The sequence below is a fragment of the Anomalospiza imberbis genome, chromosome Z, assembly GCF_031753505.1.
Source record: "Anomalospiza imberbis isolate Cuckoo-Finch-1a 21T00152 chromosome Z, ASM3175350v1, whole genome shotgun sequence".
Lineage (NCBI taxonomy): Eukaryota > Metazoa > Chordata > Aves > Passeriformes > Viduidae > Anomalospiza > Anomalospiza imberbis.
The window spans coordinates 71,094,279-71,112,564 of record NC_089721.1 but is presented as its reverse complement, the minus strand read 5'-3'; the positions used below and the strand labels follow the sequence as shown (position 1 = coordinate 71,112,564).

Genomic DNA, 18,286 nt, shown 5'->3' with positions numbered 1-18,286 from the left:
TTAGTTTACTCTTTTAAATATTATCTTCTCAATTTCAGAAACAAGTAAATAAAGTATGGCTATTCTGATCTTACTCCAACTTGTTAAGAACCAAGGGGATCTAGAAAAATACATGGGAAAAAAAGCCTTCACTCTAAATATGTTAATCTCCAATTTGCCAAAATAAGAATAAGAAAAGAAACTTTAATCTCTCCAAATTAAGGGTATTTTACTCATTTTTCAGTCTTCTGGGGATATGATACGATCCATTTTTCTGAGGAAATTTACATTACTTTTATAATTATTTATATATGCATGTAAGTATATATATATATTTATGTATATAGATAGAGAGACGCTACGCAGTCTATAAAGCAAAAAGAGTGTGCTTTATTTTTTTAGTAAAAAGCTATAATAATTTATATTATTCAGCTTTTTCATCTTCTTTACAGTTTAGAAGTCTCAAATTACTGAAAGCATTTCATTCAGTGAAAACAAAGCTAAAAGAACTGTGCGATAAATATCAGCCTGACACTCGGGGAACACCAGACTATTAAGAAACCAGTCTGATGATTTTATTTTTAAGTCATGAATTTAAAAAGACACGTATTTAATTACACTATTGGAAAGGTGTGAAAATTAACTTCTAAGGAAAGAGGCAGTTATATTTTGATTTTCCTTTTGCTTTTTTAAGACTAGCAAGGAAACTATGTTTCTTTTATTAAGGGAATAAAGGAAATTTGCCTTTACCTGATGCTGTTTCTCTGCCTGTGTAAAAGATAACTTTAGAAGAATGGAGGTGTGTCTAAGGATACTTTCCAGAAATAAGTCTCTCAAAGCACCAAATCCTGTCCTTATCCAGGATAAAGCTCTAAAAGGAGAAATTGATTCTCTTCTACCTTTGAGCATCTCTAGCCTGTATAAAGAAGACAATAGAGAGCTAGAGTGAGCAAAATTATTAATTAACAATTTCCAAAGACTCCATGATTTGCAACACAAGCAATTGTTGGTTTAAGGCTAATACTGAATTACATTACTGAAATGGATCATTCAAATTTGGCAGTCAAATAAATCCATTGAAGTTCATAAGATAATGACAACATAATAAGCATTACTTAATGGCATCACCTACCCTCATGGTGTTAAAAAAATATAAAATGTCTGAATTCCTGAAATCCCATTGGCATCTATAATTAAAGTGGCATGCACATCATGCTTGTACACACCACTTTTCCCTCTCTTCCCCTTTACAGTTACAGGAACAACAAAAAATTCAATTAAACAAAACCATAGGACCTGTTCAGGGCCGAAAACTGCAGGAATTTCCTTTGTGTTTCCAACACAAAGGAAATATTGCCTGCTTTGGAGACTAAAACAAATTTGCTAGCCATGATGTGAGCAATTCCAAAACTTTCCCCCTTAGAACCAGAATGTTTTCCAAGGTATATTTAATTTACTTGTAGAGACTTGGCATTCCTCATGCTTTTCCTTCAGCTTCCTATGGAAATCTGTGTCACCATCTGTCCTTTCACTGATCAGCTCTTCCCTAATCGTCTCTTGTGTGGGCACACAAGGTATTTACCAGGTTGTCCTAAGTTTGTCCTTATGGAAACTGGTTTTTCTCTGCCCTGCCACTCCACCAAGACAGGCAGGAGGCTTTCTGTTCCAGATGGATGGGACTGGAAATCGCTGGAAGAGCTGAGGAAGTTTCTTTAGGAGCTTACAGGAGTCCAGACTTCAGTTTCACATTTCAGCTTTGAACTTTTGTTCTGTTGGTGGACAGCCCAGGTGGGATCACTGTGGTTGTGTGCTTTACAGGGAAATTGTGACAATCAGAACATTAAAGAAATTCCATCAATTTTCCCTCTCCAGGCATCTGAACTACATGCCCTTCCTGAAAATAAGCCTTCAAATTATAATCCCTATTATTCTTAAAACATTACCAGAGATCTAGGCAACTAAACTTCTTCACATTACATTAAAACCTATTATGTTCTTCAATTTTTTTTTAATTTCCTAAATATTGAATGATAGTTTTGCACTAAGGTATTCATATATTTTTATTACCACTGAACAAGATCATGAAATTATAGAAATAATTTCTATAATTTCATATACTTCATTAATATCTTTATACATGAAACACTGAGAAACGTTCTGACCTATATTTTTTTCTTTTTCCCTAAGCCACAAGTCTGATTCTCATTTCATCACTGTGGAAAGTGGGAGAAATGAGTGGTCAGTAGTACATTTAATTACTTTGGGACTAGTGTGTTTCAGAGTTAATTAAAAGATGTTAACATATTTTCATTTCCCTATGGGAGGACATGAGGAAAAAAAGAAATTAAATTAGGAACGAGAAATTTCTTATGTTGCCTCTTTGAAACTGTATTTTCTTCACCTGCCTTTAGAATCTCACTCAGTGCTATATTTACAAGAATGAAATGTGATGCAAGAAGGGGAAGAATAAACAGTTACTTCTCTGTGAATTTTAGTACAGATACTAAACACAATTTTTAAATTAATCCCAGACACAAAGTATTAAACTCTTCTTTTTTTCCAGAGGAAAGCCCAATGGCCAGCAGTGCATGATCCCAAACCAATATCAAGCCTGACAGGATATAGAGCTGTTCAGCTGCACCAATTCTTCGGGAAATGTTCCTCCTCCCCCTCTGGAGTGATGAAAGAAAAAATATCAATACCACTCTGACAAATCAGCAGTGGAAAATATGATAGAAAATAACCTGTTTCAGACTGTTTCTTGCCATTTTATTAAGGATCAAATCAAACTTTCCTATCCTCAGTGCATCCTCTTTACCCCAATACAAGAAACATAAAAATCATGTTTTAAATCAAGGGAGAGTATCCATCTGTTGCATCAATGATTGACAGAAATCCCATTTCTGAAAGCCGAAATGGCAGATGGCCTTTCCTGAACCTCATCAGATGGATTTGTCATAAAAGGAAATGTGTCCTTTCATTTGACATGCTCTTTCCCATTGATTTCCAGATGACAAACAACTAGGAAATGCGCTAAGAAATAAACAAACCTCGGACTTTGTTTCATGAGGACTGGGGATTTTCTTGAATTTCAATTTAATTTTCCATTAAATGATGACATGCTGTAATACAATCAGTTTCAGAGGGGTTTTGGAATAAGTCCTTTAATTTCCCCCCACAAAAAATGCCTTTAAAAGCTGAACTTTTGCAGAGTGTCAATGGAGATTTTGCTGGAGAGTTCAGGCTGAAGTTGTGGGCACATACTGTGGTAAAGATATTTACCTTCTTTCAGTCTTTCAGTACTATTATTTAGAACATGTCTTTAGTATTGGTTTCTTTCTGGGTACTTCCATTCCAGAATACAATTATCTATTTTAAATGGTCGGATCTTGGGTTTTACTTATATTTTGGATCAGGGGGAACGTTTCTGCAGAGCACAAGGACACTACAATTTATTAAAGGGTAAAAAAGTGTCATCCATGAGCATGTTTAAGCCTTAAAGACAAGTTACAGTCCAATTCTGCTAGACAGAAAATACAGTTTCCTCTACACCCAGCCTTGCCATTGATTCCAGAAATTTCTACTGATTGGTTAGTACTTCATAGTCCCTTGTAACACAGGCTGTCATGCCCATTAAATTAAATTATTAATACGAGTTTCAGACTAACATTAAAGTTCCATCTTGAATTTTCTTGCTCTTTAAAACCCCTTTATTCCTTATCCCTTCTGCACATGGGTCATAGAGACCCACCAGGTGCATATCATCATCAAAATATAATTTATTTGAGGACTACAAAGCAATTTCGATCTAGGAGTTCATTTTTTGAAAGGTTTTTTGAAGTGGATACAAGGAATGTCAAAGCTATTAGGCTGAAAACATTTGATAAAACAATTCATTATTTAATCGAGGACAACGTTTCCAGGAAAGTGGGAGAATTGCCTCGTAATCCAATCTGTTTCCATCAACCAGATGAGACCACTAGAGCTTTTCCAATTGAAAAGATACAGGATTTAAGCCGTAATTGTGATTTATTTATATCCAAAATAGCTCTCTGAATGGAATTCAACATTGTTGTTGTTGTTGCAACGTTGTGTTGCAGAACTCCATCATGGAAACTCTTACCAGAGAGTCTGCCATGGCAGACGAGGGAGCAGCAGCTACAATTCTGGGCAAAACCAAAGAGATTTTTCTGCCTGCAGCAACTTACAAAAAGCCCTTTTTCAGGTTGACAAGAGGAATTTCAATCTGTAAACACTTCCAAGATTGAGAGGGGTGTAAAGATAGGATAAAATCTTCAAGTATTTTAAAAGCGAAATTAAAAAAGATAACAGTTTTTATTTCAGCAAATGGGCTGGAAAATATTAGCCCAATGTTGTAGCACAGAAGTCTCTGAACTGTAGTGTAAAGAAAAGCACTTTTATAATAAACAAATAAATGGTGAAAACCTGCTCCATGACTGGAGACCTCAAGAAGTGGTTTGAAAAATCAGTCACTGAGGACTGATTGACATCAGAGCAGAAGCTGGGCTCTGTTTCCTCAGAGATTTAGGTCCAGACAAAAGAAAATCATATCTAAGAAAATATGTAAGCATGCTTACATACTTTTTGGATTTCTTTAAATCCAAGCAGCTTTACTGGCAGATATATTTTCTCTCACACTAGAGCCTGTGACAGGCAAAGCAGTAACCTACTGGTGGGACAATCTGGTTCTGGCAACTCTCTGCAAGATTTTGAATGACCTTAATTTTAAAAATTTATTTGAGACAGGACACGGAAAGCTCTGGTCCTGGCATAACCTAACCAGAGTCAACCTCCCACGTCAAAAAGTTCATATTTTTTTTTCCCCAAATTGAGAGTTTGACACCTTTTCATTTTAGCAACATCTAGGGACCTTTTTTTTTTTGTTTTTTTTTTTTTTTGTTTGTAGGAGTGGTAAAGCAAACCAAATCTCACATCCTGTAAGGAGAATTGTAGAGAAAATCTCCTGTATTCAAGCTCCCTGAGGAAAAATTAGGACTGATTTTAGGAATTATGACAGAATTAGGGAGCAGTGGTAATGCACATAAAAAAAGATTAAAGCCGAGAAAGAATTGTAAGAATAATTGAAATCTTAGGAGTCTGCTAAATAGTCCAGGTCAAAGCATTAAAGGGAAGGAAATAATAATGTATTTTAAATTGCTACATTCTTTGATTTCTCACCTTTTCCTCGTGTCATTCTCATGCTTCCACTGCTCCACATGTGAGTTACTCCACATGTGGGGTCCCCACTGCCAAGCCTCTGCCCCATCCTTTATAACCTAATCCCTGCACTCTTCCTGTGCCTCCACTTCTCCAAATCTGCCTTTTCTCTCAAACTAAGACTGCATTTTTCCTTGCTGCATTGCAGTGTTAGATTTTTAAATGCCTCACTCTACACAGAAAACCTACTTGCTGCATTTATCTTAACAAAAATGTACATATAGATGTAGATAGATATAGATTATGTAGATGATATACACATTGACATATTATATAGATTATATATATATTAGATATAGATATAGATTATATAGATAGATGATATATAGAGATAGAGATAGAGATAGAGATAGAGATAGAGATAGAGAGAGATAGATAGAGATAGATGATATAGATATAGCTATAGATATAGATGATATAGGCATAGGTAGATATAGACAAAAAAATTCCACCATGGAAAAACAACCAAAAAAACAACAACAAAACAAAAAAATACCCAAAAAGTTTCATCATCACTGTCCCTCTCTACCTCCAGATCAATAATTACTGAAAGCAAAGTGAAACAGACCAGTTGAACTCTGACTTTTCTTTATACATTTATCCTTCAGACTCTGGCTACCAAATCCATTATTAATCTTGTCCTCCACCTTGGGATTTCTCATGAATGACTCTCAATCCATGGGTTATTCATGGTTTTTTTGTTTTGTTTTTTTTTTGGGGGGTTTTGTTTGTTTGTTTGTTTGATTGTTTTTGTTTGTTTGTTCTTGGGAGGTTTTTGTTTGTTTTTGGTGTGGGTTTTTTTTTTTTTTTTTTTTTTTTGGTTGGTTTTTTTTTACAAATAGGTGTGAACAACATATGGCAGTGGAGCAATTCCTTTGAGAATGCATCAGATTCACTGCTCACACACAAGCTGTCTGCACAGCGTGTCTGACGTGCAGCTGTGCAGGGCTCAGGGATCTCCATGATCTCCAGAATATCCCTGCTCAGGAATTCAGGATGTGGGTGGTGCCGAGAGAGCTGCTGGATTCCTGAAAATCCTAAATTTTATCAAATAAATCTGGGTTTGAGGCAAATGCTGGCATTCCTGGAGTAAGGAAAGGAAAAGGATGTGGACATGGTATTGCCACCTTGAGTTACATCTATTTATTTTAATTTTCTACAGGTTTTGTCAGCTCTGCTTCTGCCACAAGGACAACCAGCTGCCAACCTCTGGATCTGCAGCTAGAAATCCTTGTCCCCCCCACACACAAGGACACATCTCTGTTCTCTCCTACTCCGTAAACTCCTCCAGTCTGGCGTTATTTTCTGCTTGACACAAAACCTTCTCCTTCCTTCCTTCACTCCACAGTCTTTCTGTGAGCTCTCCCTCTAGTGCTTGCTCCATTCTTGTTGGGATTCAAGACACAGCAAAGCTGCTGTGTCTGATGTGCAAACAGCAGAAGGAATTCTTGACCCTAAAATCCAGGGGGTTTGTCACCTCCCTGCTGATGTTCCCCTAAGCATGTTCTCTACTTTGTGTGAAATAGGAAAAAAAATATTTAAAAAAAAATTTAAAAATTAAAATCATGTTCTCCAGCTCCACAAATTGTCATTGAAGTTACAAAATTGGTTAGTTTTAAATCCGTTGTGTTAAAAAGAAAAGGAAATTTCATCAAGACAAGGTGGACTCCTCTGCCTCTCCTTTTGACTGCCAACTCTTTGCTTCAAAAAAAAAGAGTCCCTTTTTATTATGCTTACAAACACCAGTGTGCCCTCTAGGATTTCAAAAATCTATGTTTTAAATAAAGTCAAGTAAGAGACTAAACAGAGGAAAGGAGAGCAAACATGAGAAATGACTGGTTTTGAATTAACAGATAACAATGTTTATTTGCTTATAACCAAATGTGAACATGCAAATAGAGTTTGGAGCTTTTATACAGCTTCTGCTGGTTAGAGATCTCCATTCAAAAATGTGTAAAAAAATTTCACACTGTCAATCCGTCTGCAAATGTATGTTTGGCTTGGCAGTTCATTAGTCCTTTTGAGTTCAAATGCTAGAATTCTGCATATTTACAGGATTTTTCTTTTCTTGTGTTATTAACAGCAATGGAATACCCAGTTACTGAGAAAACAAGGCAACAGCTAAAGCATTAGCTCTGGAATAATATAAATATGTAATCATTCACAGAGACATCTCACTGCATAGCTTGCTTTGCAGATTGCTTTATTGCATCTCTTCATTATCTGGTGTCCCCCACCCAATTACTGACAGGAACCTTTAGACAGGCAGTCAAACAAAATGTACCAGCATCAAAGAGGTTTCCATATTGGGAGGAGGAAAATGAGATGAAAACCAAAATACCCCTCCTGACTGGGATTTTCAAGTACAGGATATTATGAAACATTAAACTGCAGGTGGCAACCTCTGCGGCCTTCCAATAACTAATATCAGAACTTTAACTAGAATTTGGTTCCTCAGACAGTGAAAAGGAGGGTGGCAAACACTGACAAACACAGTGCTGTGAGCTGGTGTGAACATTTCTCCAGCCCTGAGACTGAGACCACCAGCTGGCCTTCAATAAAATCCCCTTTTGGCTTGTGCTCCTGTGTGCCAAATAACTGATAGGGGTCTGACAACTGCTCTGCCAAAGGAGGAGGTGATGCCCATGGATTCCACGTTTGTGCAGCATTTATTTAATATATGAAGGGATTCAGTGTGGAAGAGGACTCAAATTACAGACTCTACCTACTGTGAATAGACACTTCTAAGTTACTGGTGAACATAGTGGAATGCCCCAAAACTGAAACAATTATTAGGAAGATTCATTAGAAGAAAAGCTAGAAAACACATGGCCCCAAAATATATTTTATTTTAAAAAGGGAAATCTCTTTCTGTCTATAATATAAAACAATCCTGGAAGATTCCATACTTGCAAAGGTAAAGTTCTTCATGCTTTATAACACTGTAAATGTTACCAGATCTATGAAATGTCATGGGAATGTAATTTTAGGTGGATTTGAAAGGTGCGGTGGCATTTCCAACAGTCCTAACTGTCTTAGCAATAAATCCATAGATGGACTTCAGGGTTATTTACTGCAGTGTCTATAACTGGTCTGACACTGCCTTAAACTTGAGTTATGCATCCTGATCTCGACAAAGCACAGACAAAAAGTTAAGGGCTCCACAGGTGCTGTCAGTGAGGTCCTGAACAATTTGAACACATCATGGATTTTATGCACTCTGTCTCTCCCTAGGCAGGCATCTAGATTTGCTTATATCAAGAGGGTGGAAGAAAATCAACAAAAATTATCAAATGCCCAGGAAGTTTGCATTCAGGACAAAAAGATCCCATATATTTAGACCTAGGACATGAGAAATGCTCCCACACCTGACTTCTTACAAAATGTCCAGCCATGCAGAAGTGCAAACAAACTGCCAAAAGAGGAACACAGAGGAGAATTCTAACACCTAGTCCCAATATTTTAGTCCATACCTCTTTCCCCTGCATTTTCTTCTGCATGCAAATCCCACAACAAAATGAGGATTTCCCAGTTAGGGCAAAAGAGAACTATAAAATGGCAGGAATCAGCAAGGTAGAACATCTGTTTTCAACTCACTGTTTTCACAGAATTAGAAAAAAAAAGGATTGTGTACTCTTAAATTTGGGAAGTCTCCAAGGAGGTTTTCTGGGAGCTGCTCTTCAGTCTGCTCTGCTGAAGTGGCCCTGATTTCATGGTGAGTAGGAAAAGCTTCAGCACGGACCCTGCTGTCCACAGGTGGTGACTAGGGCTACATTCACACTAAACATGGCTCAGAATTATTAGCACAGGCATCAAGACACTGAAAGTCACCATTTTAGAGTTAATGGTTGTTCAGAAACCCTCATTGTCAGAGAGCTCGGTCAGAGGCATCAGCTCAGCAGTGAGGTGACCACGTTTTGGGAAGATGCTGCTCATTTCCTGCTGTCACCAGACAGAACCCTACAATGAATGCAGGTTTCCCCACCCCAGATGACAGCCTGGATCCCTGGGCCAGGGCCAGCACAAGTCTCTGAACTGAACCTTTCCATTTTCCCTCTCTACAGCCGTGAAAGACCTTCCCAGAAAACTTCACACAAGGTATTTGCACTTTCAGGAAGTGTTTGGCTTCACCACTCACTGCTTCTTGCCAGTAGCACACACCTAAAAAAAAATTCCTGGCAGTGTCTAAATTCTCTACGTAAGCAACACATATTAAAAACTTGTTTTTCTAACATATGTAGTTCCATTCAGGACACTAACCACACATTCACAGGGACGTGACTGCACACCACACGGGTATAAGCAAAGAAAGCCAGCTTAGGAGGGTTTAAAACCACAGACCCAGCTATTCCAGGAGAAGCCAAGTACCAGGAGTTGTTGGAAAAGGTCCACATTTCTGTTAGCAAGTTGATGTCTTCCTAATTGCTTCAAATAATGAAAGAAATATTCAACACTATTCATAAACGTTGAGATTTTCAGAGGCCCTGCAGAGGTTTCTTCCTAAGCAAACTCCAGCCAAAAATACCAACGTTTGAAAGTAGCTGAATGCCAAATATTGTGCACTGGAGTTTTGCCATTTACCTCAGAGGGTCCAGCAGTAGGCACAAAATCCTCAGAAAACTACCACCCCCTGCCAATCACTGCTTTTATAAGGTGTATTTTCAGTATGAAGAACATAAAATACATAACCGTAGCTGTTTTAATACCTCCATTTCAAATATTAAGACAAACAGACCTTTTAAGAATAAGCACAAAGAGGAAAGCAAATATCACCCAGGCAGCCTATTACAAAAAATGTGAGCTGACCTGAAAAGAGAAAATGCACCATGATCTGGACATCAGTTTAGGCACTGCACCAACACAGTCCTCATTTTGCAGCTCCTTAGTGGTGGTGGCCTTCTTGGCTGACAAGAGACACTGATAATTCCATCATAAATCTTTATTTTTGATGTTCTGGGCCCCCAAAAAGCTTTGCAGTGTGCCATAAATTGATGCGCACATGTTTTCCTGCAAGTTTCTGCCTAGTTCCCTCGCACCCAGAGGGAGATTGCTTCCATGAAGTGGGGATCTTGTTTAAGACTCAACTTTTATGCAGCATCAATTTATGCTGCAGATAATTTATCTCTCAATAGGGTGCAATATATCATAGAAGATGGGATAGACAGAGGTGAAATAAAGACTCTGGCAACTACAGACAGGTCCCACTGAAGCAGCAGCAAAGTTCCCCTACACCGGATCACATCCCTTCAGAAAACACATGCGTCCAAGAAAACCAAGTAAATTTCATTGTGTGCTTGCTCTCCCCCTTAGAAGAAAGCAAACACAGATGGAGATAAGGTGAAAACGATGCCACGTCTGCCAGCAAATATCTCGGTGCCAGTCTAGCTAGGAACGACTCTGAGCACACAGGAAAGGAGCAGTTTCCTTAGCAACCAACATCTCTCCAGCCCTGCGCTGCTCTGCCCTTCCCCAGCTCAGCCTGCCACCTGCCACTCACGGATTTCATCCACTTTAACATTTTATGAGGTTCAGGCAGGATGGTTCCTACCAGTGGAAGAGGCAGCAGATCTAAAAAGGGTTGGGAGAGGGCTGGCAGCGGGGGGATCCATCCTCACAGTGAGGGAGGCACACCCTGGGGAGGAGTTCTCAGGTTTATCAAGGCTGATCCTGTCCTTTCCAAATCCCAGATCCTTCCTCCAGAGAGCCTGGGCTCTGCCTCAGGTTTTGAACCTCCTCTGCTCACCTGCCTTAGCAAAGCAGCTCAGAGGCTCAGCTGCTGATTCCTCCCTTTTTTTTTTACAGCTGCTACCAGAAGGTACAGGATAATACCTACATCTTTTTGTGTTTTCAAAGGCCTAGCCAAATGTTAATCCATGCATGTGATCTTTAGATACCAGTACTGTCCTGTACATTCCAAACTGTCCTGGAAAATGAACTGCCTTGGTTGGAGTTGCAAGGGGATCAAGAGGAGAAAAAAAAAAACATTTTTATCACCAAACGCTCCCCACATTCTTGAATAAAAATAATATCATCTTTCTATTTTATCTCCCCCTTTTTTTTTTTTTTTTTTTTTTTTTTGCCAAAACCAGGCTTCTTCACTCTTTTTTTACACTTTCTCTGTTTTAACTTGGATGCATGAATTCAGATTGCCCTACACATTTATAAAATCTTCAGCTAGTATATGCAACTATTTCACTTTCTCCACTAAGAAATCTGGTGAAAAGCCTCTGTACTACAAGTTATTTCTCTTTACCAGATGATATTTTTATGTGGGGCTGTACAACAGGCTGCATACAGACCAGTAATAGTGCTAATACATGCTAAACCTGGATTTCCACAGCAGTTTGATCCCTTTTATCAGGGAACATAAAGGAACTGAAATTGGTGGCACACAACCAGCAAGGAATTCCTCTCCCCTTCCTGCTTCTGAGAATATAAAATTGGTTGCATCATTCCGAAGAAATCTTATAAGGGAGGCACTCTGTGTAAGGAAGATGCCATTTTAGAGATACAAAGACTTAAAATACATGAAGTTATCTGCTTTCCAGACCTCTTAAAACTTGTCAGACTCTGACACTAATGCCGGAAATAGCCTATGAAAATTAGATGTAACTGACCTTGCTTTCAAAGCTGACACATGAAAGTATCACACAGAGAAACAATCTCCATTTCAATACCTAAACTGAGCTCCCTCCTCGAGTTTTTAAAGTGAAGCATCCCACACAATGTAGTAGCATACTGCAAGTCTATGGAAAGCTTCATTGAATTTCATATATTTTTAAGAAAAAAGCCACACAAAACAGTGAAACATTGGTTTTAATCACACAGTGGTTTTTGCTAAAATATCCTAATGCTTCTGAGAGATGTCTGAATGAGACATGAATATAAAGAGACAAGATAGGAATCCCTCTTGACTTCAAACCATCTGTGATAGATTTCTCGAAGTCGGTGAGGTGATTATATCCCTGGATGCTTTAATCACAGCGGTATTCTATCACACACATTCCCGAGGCATCCATTTGGAAAGACTGATCTCATCTGTCCCTAATTGATCAATCTGTGCAGCCCCTCAGAAATACTCACACCGTGTCAGCTGGGTTTTCAGGACTTAAATGATTGGAGAATTTCCAAATCCATGTTGTAAACTGAATTTCCCCATTTGCTGAAGCATTCTGCAGCATCACAGCTCTCGGGCTGAGATTGCATCCCTCCACTGCGGCAAGATAATCAAACTTAACATCAGGGCAAGAATTATTTATAAAAGTTCATTTATTATAGAAATATATCTCGTGCTGGCTTTGATGGATAGTAGCAAAATGAACGTTTGCTTCTGAAGGTTCTACTTTTTCACATGTGCTTGTGAGGCTACATATGCTGTTTTCATGAAAAATATCTTTTTTAGGTGAGGAAACTCCTCTGATTTTCCAAATCAGACACAGCCTTATGAGTCAGTTCAAATAGCTAGGAAAGGGAAACAGCCTTTTTACTGTGCCCTTTCCTCTTCCTTCCCTCAGCCCTTCTTTCATCCCTCCTTCCTCTTTCTCAGACACAGAGTAGTGACAGCACTGAGAAAGTGAAAAGTGTAGATAAGCAGCACAGCTGAGCTTGTGAAGGAAGTAAAATTAACATTGATTGAGGTAAATCAATCAATCAAAGGCAGAAAGGAGATGAACTGTCTGCAAGGAAGTGACAGTGGAATGGGAAATGTGCTGAAGTAGGGAGGGGAGAGTACTGGAAGACAGGAGATGAATTTACAGAGCAGCAGCTTTCCTGGTCCCACAGTAGTTAATGGGAATTTTGATTTCAAGAGTCAGGATATTACCCATGTCATTTAAATACCAACTGGCAGATGTTTAATCTGCAGATGGGAAGAAAATTAGATGAAAGATGAGAAAATAATGTCCCTGTAGCTGTGTAACAATGCAAAGCTGTTCTTCACTCGTAGGCATTCAGAAACCAGCGCTGCTATTTTGAGTTTATTGTTTTGCTTGCGTTTGGGCTGTTCCAAAGACAGTGACCTTATTATTAACCACACATTTGAACAGGGGAAGGTGCACTCACTTCAGATGGCCTACAATTCTCACCATATTCTAAGAGCCTGAAAATGACAGGAGCCTTTTTTACCCAAAAAGAAAGATAGCTGTAAAAATAAATACATTTCCAGGACTACAGGTACCACCACAGGCATCAGAAAACTTAATAAAACATAAATACATACATGAAAGTGAATGACACTGATAAAAGTTGAAATAAAACCCAGCAAATATAAATATTTCCATGTCACAGCCTTCTGAAAACCCATGGATTACTTTACACTAAAGTTTTACCAGTATTGCAATATTTATTAAAACTCCTTGAACAGTGTTCCACAAATATAATGAAAAATTCATGTGTTATTGCCCATCACTAATTCATATCCCCTTCTTCTCTTTCTCATATTGGATGAATTTTTAAGGCTTTTCTTTGAACAAAGCAAACCAATTTTTTTTAAAAAGACAACAAAAACTATAAACCTCAGACTGACTAGAGGGCCTTATCACAAGATATAATACTGTCCTCCAGTTACACACTTGTCGTCATTTTATCTCCGTGATTAAGATTCCAGCTCTTCCACAAAGTAAAATTATGAATTGTGAAGTAAAGGTAACACACTAATAACCCAGAAATCTTCTCACACTCCCATGGCCTGGTTTGATCCAAGATCTTCTTATTTCGTTGCTTTACTGAATTGGCAGATAACCTTCTCAGGCAACCAAAGAAGCCAAAAATCTGTGTGGAACGCTCTTACAAAATGTCAACAACCATCACTGTGCTGGCAAATGCATCCCAGAGGCACAGAGGACCCTAAAAGAGTCATTACAGAGTAAAAAAGGTATTAATGAATAATGGAAAGCCTGAACAAAAACAGAGTGTGGGCAATTACAGCCCAGATGTGGGACAGGGGAGAACAAAGCAAACACTGAACACCGAATTTACCACAGCACTTCCCAGCAAAGAGAAATTTCTCCTCTATTGAAAAGCAAGGGTCCTCAGCAAGGAAAAAAACCAAAAACAACAACAGCAAAAAAAAAAAAAAAAAAAAAAAAAAAAAAAAAAAACACACAAACAAAAAAAAACAAACCAGAATTGAGGAACTCCATATCTGAAATTGTCAGCTGAACCCAAGTGTTCAGGACAGCACTGCTTCAGAGCCTTCAGAGCCCAGGTTTTCCAGGCATGATTAACAGTCCTGGGGAAACATCGTCACCTCAGCTGCAGGAGTTGTCCTTAAAATTCTGTTTAGTGAGAGAATTACTTGGATTAAGCTTTAATGAGTCCCCTAAAAGGCCTGCACGGTTCTTTCCACAGGTACAGCCAAATGCCAAGAAGACCTGGAGGAAATAAAAAAAACAGATCTCAGAAGTTACAGAGCCTCAATTCAGTTGAGATAAGCAACAACAAAATATTTTCTTTTTGTTTTTTTTTTCTTTTTCCACACCACTTATGCTCAACACTTCCTCAAGAGGTTTCCAGAGCTTCCTGCTCCAAGGCAGAATGGAGCACTACCCAAATAGCCTCCTTTGTAAATAATCAGTATTACTGCTTTGAGCCTTTGCAAGAACACTACACTCCAGGTTAAACAAATCTTTTAAAAAACATGAGGAAAAATAAATTGAAAGTACAAAGCTTGAAGGGTAACACTGGTTTCCCATTTTTACATGACTCCAGTCATACGTTCTTAAGTAGAGTGCTTACCAAGTTCAGCAGCAAAATACTGATTAAAGACGTGAAGAAAGTAAAAAATAAAACTGCCTGGGAAAAATTGCCCTTTACCCTAAATCTAACATACAGATGTTAGATGATTCCATCCCCATCCCCCTTTATAGCACACAGTTATCCTGTGCCCTTTATTTCAGTCAGTTGCATTGTTATCTGATAGTCTCAAGTCTCAGTGTTAATTAACATATGCCACATATAAGTATTTTAATTAGACTTGTAATCATAAAAGCCAGTAAAGTATCATTACAAATTTCCCCCTTAAACAGAGTCCTCCAATCCATTTTGCCTCTTTGCACAATAAACTAAACACTCCAGAAATTAAAGGGATTTTTTTCTTGTAAATTGTCTGCACTCTGTGATGGGACTACCAGCATCCTGCAGTCACCCCACTTCTCCCAGGTTCCTCCAGAACATTCCCCAGTGTTCTGTCAAGATCTCAAGTGGCTTGACTGGATTCTTCTCACTTTAAAACACCCAGTCTAGATAACAGGTATCCCTTTAATTTCTGAATAACCATTCACAAGAAGCAATTAAATATTCACAGATATAAAGGTAAAATGTTCGAATGTTTAAGATACGATAATTTGTAATTAATTTATCTAATATTTTTGAGCAATTGTGCCACTGGCTTCTTTCAAATTCATTCAGAATCGGCAATTTTACTTGAAACCAGAGACTTTTATATCAAGTAATTTGATGTACATAACCAGTAACAGAGGAATTACACAGCCCATGTGAACTTGTTTGGGTTAAGTACCAATAAAAGTGCTTTAGGCAGCAAGGAAACCTTGAAGTTGGAGATTACTGAGTCTGAGATTACTCGAGAGGACACACTTTTAAAGCAAGACCCAAAGGGCAGTTTCTTTGATCAGGTAAAATAGGCAGTGAAGAGAACCCTGGAAAACAACTTGGTTTCCTTTTCAGTGTAGAATGAGGCCCTGATAGCTGCTGACATCAAGCAGATTAGCTCACTCAGTACACAGAAAAAAAAAATACACTTTTCTTGAGAGTCTGTAGCAGCAAAAAGTACATGAAAGATGATAATTATGTATATATTTATGGTAAGATCACCCTTTTAGAAAAGCATTAAAGAACCTTATTTCTGGGTAAGACTGCAAGCTGCTTCTTTAATGGCTTGGATTTCTTTGTGCTCATCTTTTTTTTTTTTTTTTTTTTTTTCTTTTCTTTCCAGTACAAGCTGATTAAATGGAAAATCAAGTATAACCCACCACTGGCGGTTTCTAAATCCCTGTTCAGCTCCCATCAAATGGCAGGGCAAGCTTTGCCTCCTTGAAGATTTTTGAAATGGTATCAGTAGTCTTTGATACGCCAATTTTTGTTGAAAAATTATTCCTGTTACCCACAGTCACCACATTAACTTGGACCTGAAAGGTAGAGGCCATAAATAGTTGTTACATGAAAAACATGCGTTTCATGGAAAAGACTTTGTGGAGTCCTCTTATTTTATTCACTAACAGAGTTCCAAACAACAAAATATGTCTCAGATGATAAGGCTATCAGAAAGACATCACTAAATGTGCTACATTAATTTTACGGGCTATAAATATAACTAATTTGACAGAAGAATCTTGGTCTGATCTGCATGATCAAAAACCTGTTGTTTCACCATTGATATTTCTGCTGCTGGCTCAGCACATGGAAATGTATTTACTTTTACCCCAGAAGCAGTGAATTTCCTGTTTTGGTATAGGTAAAACCCTGAAACATCAGTCTGGGTTTCTTCTTGTCATCTCACATTTTATTTTTCTGTAAGTTACAACACCATGAGATGTCAATTGATTTTTTTCATCCAGCAGTTCTGAACTATTAAAGATAGCCTCTTGGAAACAAAACAAAAGGAAAATGGCACTATTACCATAAATAACTGAAATAAATATTAAGGTACAACTCACCTTTGGGGGAATTCTGCATTAGTTCTGTGCTCCTTATAAAAGCTTTAGGTGTTACACATGAGGGAAGATTGAAGATACAGCAGAGCACTTTATCTTGGGAGTTCTTTTAAATACTTTGAGTCAGGAATAAACTACTAATAAAGTCAAGAAAATTTTTGTATGGGAGGCAAAGTCACTGCTCCAGCAAAGGAAGCAGTGCAGAAAGTGTGATGTAATTTAACAAAATAAAAATGTATTCTCCATTTAAATGGCAAGCCCAGCCAGGGATCCTAACAATGACCTACATCAGGAGGCTGCATTTAAAGGACAGGGCAGACTGATTCTACTCCTCAGCCTTACACAAAAAGATTAGCAACCATCACTTCTTTATTCTTATGCTGCATCCTGAATTCACGTGTTTGCTGTGAAAGCTTCACTGAAAACTCTTGATCCCAGCAGGGTCAGACAGCAGCAAAAGCCCTCTGGATGGAAAGTGCAAAAATCGCTGACCGAGGGGGACAGATGCACATCTGTGAACTTTGCCAAATTATTCCACACACAGGGATGGTCTCCAGATTAAGGTTTAAAGAGTCACATTGCAGGTTTGACACAGGCCCTGCTCAGAGCCGCGTGATAATTGGTGCATTCTCAAAGCACCAGCAGATGGATGGATGGATAAAGGATGGATGGATGGATGGATGGATGGATGGATGGATGGATGATGGATGGATGATGGACGGATGGATGGATGGATGGGTGGATGGATGGATGGATGGATGGATGATGGATGATGGATGGATGATGGATGGATGATGGATGGATGGATGGATGGATGGATGGATGGATGGATGATGGATGGATGGATGGATGGATGGATGATGGATGATGGATGGATGGATGATGGATGGATGATGGATGGATGGATGGATGGATGGATGGATGGATGGATGGATGGATAATGGACGGATGATGGATGGATGGATGAGGGATGGATGGATGGATGGATGGATGGATGGATGGATGGATGGATTGATAATGGATGGATAATGGATGATGGATGGATGGATGGATGAGGGAGGGATGATGGATGGATGGATGGATGGATGGATGGATGGATGGATGGATTGATAATGGATGGATAATGGATGATGGATGGATGGATGGATGAGGGAGGGATGATGGATGGATGGATGGATGGATGGATGGATGGATGGATGATGGAGGGATGGATGGATGATGGATGGGTGAATGGAGGGATGGATGGATGGATGGATGGAGGGATGATGGATGGATGGATGATGGATGGATGGATGGATGGATGGATGATGGAGGGATGGATGGATGGATGGATGGATGGATGGATGGATAATGGATGGATGGATGGATGGATGGATGGATGGATAATGGACGGATGATGG

General features: G+C 38.6%; 2 long non-coding RNA genes across 2 annotated transcripts; one reads left to right on the top strand and one right to left on the bottom strand.

Annotated features, from left to right (window-relative positions):
- Positions 1-1,319: 1,319 nt before the first annotated feature.
- Positions 1,320-2,768, top strand: LOC137464555 (uncharacterized). Its single transcript, XR_010994282.1, has 2 exons — positions 1,320-1,373; positions 2,543-2,768. It is a non-coding gene; the product is annotated as an uncharacterized lncRNA (long non-coding RNA).
- Positions 2,769-14,305: 11,537 nt separating this feature from the next.
- Positions 14,306-17,373, bottom strand: LOC137464642 (uncharacterized). The gene is made up of 3 exons (XR_010994329.1): positions 16,890-17,373; positions 16,206-16,361; positions 14,306-14,588 (listed from the first exon to the last, which is right to left on the bottom strand). It is a non-coding gene; the product is annotated as an uncharacterized lncRNA (long non-coding RNA).
- Between the last annotated feature and the right edge of the window lie 913 nt (positions 17,374-18,286).